Genomic DNA, 5,930 nt, shown 5'->3' on the forward strand with positions numbered 1-5,930 from the left:
AAAATAGGATTTAGCGAGGCTACTAATATTGAAAGTGATCATTGAAATAGATCTAGTGCTGGATTCTCCAATTCATACTTTGAACTGCATCTTGATCTCTACAGCTCCTACAAGATTATAGGAGGTATAATTTTAGTAACATAAAAAGCAATGGAATTTCTGGTTCTGAAGTTCCAACAGATGAAAATGAGTGTCCTATGAGGTGTGTTCCTGTAGGGGATAACAATTCTTCCTGCAAAGAAACTCCATATTTGCTGAGCATATTGACCATTGCAAAAGAAGTGCTCAATTGTCTCCACTCCTGGGTTCATACATGCACCAAAACAACAACAACACTTAGAAACCATATTAATACCAAATCTCGAAACCATGTCGTCAGTAGGAATCCTGCCGTGAGATGCTTTCCATGTAAGGAAAGCCATCTTGTATGGAACATTTTTGTGCCAAAATCCTCTTGTCAAAGTGTGACATCTGCCTTCTTTGCCTAAGCAAGTCCCAAGCAGTAGCATTGGAGAATTTTCCATTCTCTGACAAAGTCCACAAAGGGATATCATCTGCCTCTTGTGAGATCACCAGGTTGATATTAGATACCACTTCCTTGATAAAATTTGAAGGTTGTGGTATGAGTTTGGACCAATCTCATTGCCCATTAATTTGATGAGTAATGACACCTTCTAGGTTGTTGTACATCGGACCTTGTTTGGTCCAATTATCAAACCAGAAACTAATGTCACCCCTGCCTATTATTCACAAAATATTCTCTTCCATCTTTGGTCTGGTCTCACACGTAGCTTTTCAACATTGTGATTGCCCAGTCCTCCATTGAACATTATTAGGGTGGTCATTACTGCAATATTTGGCTTTTAAAAATTGGGACCATAAGGAATTACTGGTTCTGAATCTCCACCATTGTTTAGCATTAAAGGCTTTGCAGGTGTCTTCCAATTTTCTAAAATTAAAGCCCCCTTCTTCATAAGGATATCATAAGTTTTTCCAAGAAACCCAATGATGTTTATCACCTATGTCATTTCCCGCACAAAAGAATCTAGCAATATACTTTTCAATCTGATCATTAGTCCCTTTAGGAGGGTGTACAACTGCTAGAGTATGGATGTTAAGGGCTTGGAGGATATGCCTAATAAGCACTGCCTTTCCTCCAGCAGATAGGAATTTAAGATGCCACCCTTTAAGTTTGTTAATTACCTTACTCACCATAGTATAGAAGATACAAATTTTCTTCCTCCCTGAGTATATGATAACTATGAATTTTAGCCTATCTTATGCTCTCTTTTGCTTAGGTTTTGGATAAAAAATGTGTAAAAGTATTCCCGAAAACTGACTTAATGTGCTTGTCTGCAGGGTTTGGTCAAAATGAGGCAAGAAAGCCAAAATCAACTCATGAAAGAGTTAAATTTGCACAAAGTTCAAAGATGAGATAAAAGCGCTGACCGTGAAGGAAAAGAGCGGCCGGTGAAGATCCACCGCTGAAGCGGCCACAATTACGCGGTCCGCGGAATTGAGATTCAGAGAAGGTGTTTTGGGTGCAACAGAGACTGCTGACCGCAATGAAAAAGTGCGGCCGCGGAATACCTGATGCAGCCGCGGTGGAATTTCCGCTGAGAGCGTCGGTCATAGTTCAGAGACCTTGCAATATGAGCTCAAATGAGGGACGCGGTCCGCGAGCATTTTACGCGGCCGCGGTAGAATCTAACGTTGACGTGGTAGATTTACGCTGTCCGCGAAACCTAGCCCAGTCCCAGTCCAAAATTGAAGAAACGCGGTCCGCGCTTGTTTTTGCGCGTCCGCGAATGTTCATGCGCTGAGGCGGCCAGTATTCCGATGATAGCAGAACCTCCGTAGGGGTACTTTTGTCTAGTAATTTTAGCAGTGCATAAATAGATCTTTTTCACATTTTTAGATCATCTTTTGTCTGAGGAGCTCGTGAACAGCCGTATTTTTACTACTTAGAGTAATTTTAGAGCAGCTTTAGCTATTATTCTTGTAATCAACTTTTATGGCTTATATTTTATCTCCATCTTTGATTTCTACCTTGATTATGAGTAGCTAAACCCATTAGCTAGGGTTGTGACCCACTCTAGTGTGAGTATTTAATGGGTCTTCAATTTTATGGCTTAATTATTTATGGGTTAGTGATATTTAGCTTGATTCATGCTTTAATTGTAGAATTGGTGGTTACAAACACTGATTCATGCCTTTATGACTTGGACTCTTCTTGAAAAAGAGGGACTAAGTCTAGGAAATTCAGGCTAACAAGGAACTGGGGTTCATTCAAGAGATTGATAGCCCCAATTAAAGGGTTAAACCTAGAGACAGTAATACCCGACTTGAGCAAATTTTGCTTGCATTGTTTGAACACCCAATTGGGCTTGAGAAAGCCAATTAGGGCAAAGTCACTCAAACTACCGAGAGGTATAGAGTGAGTAATTATATGTAAAGGTTATATCATGACCCCAATTATAACAAGCTTGTCCTAAATTCTAGACCCCATTAGGTACTCGCCTAGGTGCAAGTCACTTCCCTAGTGCGTTTTATCAATTGAGAAAAATCCTACAAAAACATTGTATTTTTAGAAATCAGTAGCATTAAAAGTAGAATAGCAACAAATTTAAGCATGATTAGAAGTGCAATTAAAAGCAACACGCGTAGCTAGATTGGAGAGAAACCCAACTCCCAACCAATATTAGCTCCTTGTGGATATCGATCCCGACCTTTCGGGTAAAAGCTGCATCGACCACTCCTTGCCATTATATAGTGTTGTAGGGTTGGAGACGATCACCTTTTTGGCGCCGTTGCCGGGGAACTAAATGGTTTTGGCTATCTATCTGACTAGTTGTGTGTCTTGCTTTTCTTTCCTTCTATTTTACTAACTTGTGTGACTTAACTGATTCAGGTACAACATGGCAAATAATGATCCTATTGGAAATGTTCTCCTAGGGGAGGAGGTAGATGATAATGCTGAAGATGAGGTGCCTCTAGTACCTCAAGCTCAAAGAAGAGGCCGCCCGGCCAATGACAACATTCCTGACCCTCCCCCAGCTCCTCCACGAGTAGCTCCTCGGGTACTTCCAAATGAAGGTTACGCAAGTGCAATTGTCCCACCTCGGATCCGGACGAGCAATTTCCAGATTAGAAATGTTATGTTGACTTTATTGGAGCAAAGAGGGTACTTCAAAGGCGCTCCCCATCAGAATGCATATAAACATCTAAAGGGTTTTGTGGATACCTGCCGGGGAAGCAAACAGACAAATGTGCCGGAGGATGCATTGAGACTGAGATTGTTCCCTTTTTCACTTAGAGGGAAAGCTTTGGACTGGCTCGAAAGACTTCCCAACCATTCCATCACTACGTGGGATGAATTGGCCGACAAGTTTATAGCCAAGTTTTTCTCGCCGGGGCATATGGAGACATTGAGAGATGAGATCCTGGCCTTCAAACGGGAACCAAATGAACCACTTCATGAGATCTGTGAAAGGTATCGGGTGTTGGTGAAAGAATTTCCGAACAATGACATGACCGAAGCAATGATCCAGCAAACATTCTACTGTGGCATCAACACGACCAATCAGTGTGTAGTGAACCAGCTAGCAGAGGGAAACTATATGAACACACCTTATGCTGAGGCGTGTGAGATACTTGATGAGATGGCAGATACTTCCTCGGCGTGGCAAAGTCGAGCTAATGTGCCACAAGGTAATCCAAATGTCATTCACATGCACAAAGAACTCCATGACCACGGCCAAGCAATAGCAGAGTTGACTACAACAATGAACCAATTGGCCAAAGCTCAATTGCAGCAAGTTCAAGCGCTAAGACAAGTGAACGCCATGGAAGGGGTAAATATGATGGTCAACAAGCGGCGGCAAAGAGGTCAATAAAGTCAAGGAAATCCGGATCAATATGAGCAGGGTAGTAGTGGTTTCAACAAAGATGAGGGGTACGATGATCAAAGTGAAGAAGTTCAGTATGTGAACAACTACCAAGGACAACGGGGCAACGCTCCGAATCAATAACAACAATGGAGATCCCAAGGAAATTGGGGGAATCAATACCAATAAGAAAATTGGAACAATGGTCACAACAACAACCAAAATAACCGGGGAGGAAACAACAACCAAGGGGGTTGGAATAACGGTAATCAAGGGAATCGGCCAGGCTTTCAAAGACCTCCGGTGTATCAACAACCAAACAACCCGCCTCCATTTCCGTCTCAAGGTACTAGCTCGTCAAACAATGAGATGGGAAGGATTTTGTCGATGTTTGAGCAAATGATGAAGAAGAACGCCGACTCTGATGCCTAGTTGGCATCCTATAATACTTCTATCCGAAACTTGGAGGTTCAACTTGGCCAGATTTCGCAATCTTTGAACACTCGCCCTAAGGGGGCGCTACCTAGTGACACGGTAGTAAACCCGAAGGATGGGAACAATACCGGCCATGCAATGGCGGTGATCACAAGGAGCGGTAGAGGTGGTGAAGTAAGTACCTCCAAGCAAAAGGAAGTTGTGAGTGATGAGATTGAAGTGCAAAATGATGATGATCCAAGAGTTGATGAGTAAGTGAGTGAAGAGAATTTGACTGGTGAAGTGAGAATTGATATTTACGACAATGAGGAGGAGACTCAAAATGATATGAACCCGTCTAGGGAACACGTGATAGACATACCGGAAACGATAGTGCCCAAGGCTAAGGCTCCTTTGACAAGGCCTCCTCCACCTTACCCTCAAAGACTTGCAAAGCAAAAGAATGAAAACCAATTCAAGAAGTTTATTAAGATGATGAAAAGCTTGTCAATCAATGTGCCCTTGGTGGAAGCTCTTGAGCAAATGCCGGGATATGCCAAGTTTATGAAAGACTTGGTGACTAAAAAGAGATCTATGGATTGTGAGACCATCAAAATGACTCATCAAGTGAGTGAAATTGTACACTCGATGGCTCCAAAGCTTGAAGATCCCGGAGCATTTACCATTCCATGTACCATTGGGAGTGCAGATTTTGCAAAGGCCTTGTGTGATTTGGGAGCAAATATTAATTTGATGCCTTACTCTGTATTCAAAACTTTGGGTATTGGTCAACCGAGAGCTACTTCAATGAGATTGCAAATGGAAGATCGAACAATGAAGAGGCCGCTTGGTATTATTGATGATGTTCTTGTCCGGGTTGACAAGTTTATTTTGCCTGCGGATTTTGTGATTCTCGACTGCGAAGTCGACTATGAGGTGCCTATAATATTGGGAAGGCCTTTCCTAGCAAAAGGGAAGGCATTGGTTGATGTGGAAGAAGCGGAGCTCACCTTCCGGGTGGGTGATGAAAAAGTTATCTTCCACGTTTGCAAATCGATGAGGAAATCGAATAGTGTTGAAGTTTGTTCTTTTGTGGATCTTGTGACGGAGGTGATAGTTGATGATACGAGTGCCATGATCAATGTGGAGGATCCTTTGGAAGCTGTACTGTTGAACCATGATGTGACCAAGGATGGAGGCTTGGTAGAGTATGTCAATGCCTTACAAGGAATGGGTTCTTACACATATGAACCCCGTAAACTTTCCTTGGATATGGAGAACCGAAAGACTCCACCAATAAAGCCCTCAATCGAGGAACCTCTCATATTGGAGTTGAAGCCTTTGCCTTCACACCTCAGGTATGAATTCTTGGGCCCTTGTTTAACTTTACCTGTTATTCTTTCTTCGTGCTTAACTAACGTGCAGTAGATGCCACCCTTGAGGTGCTCCAAAGAAGTAAGAAGGCAATTGGATGGACTCTAGCTGATATTCGGGGGATAAGCCCCGCCTATTGCATGCACAAGATTATACTTGAGGATGATGCCAAACCCTCTATGGAATATCAAAGGAGGTTGAACGAGGCTATGCAAGAGGTCGTCAAGAAGGAAGTTATCAAGTGGCTAGATGCAG

This window comes from Nicotiana attenuata, unplaced genomic scaffold (genome assembly GCF_001879085.1).
Source record: "Nicotiana attenuata strain UT unplaced genomic scaffold, NIATTr2, whole genome shotgun sequence".
Lineage (NCBI taxonomy): Eukaryota > Viridiplantae > Streptophyta > Magnoliopsida > Solanales > Solanaceae > Nicotiana > Nicotiana attenuata.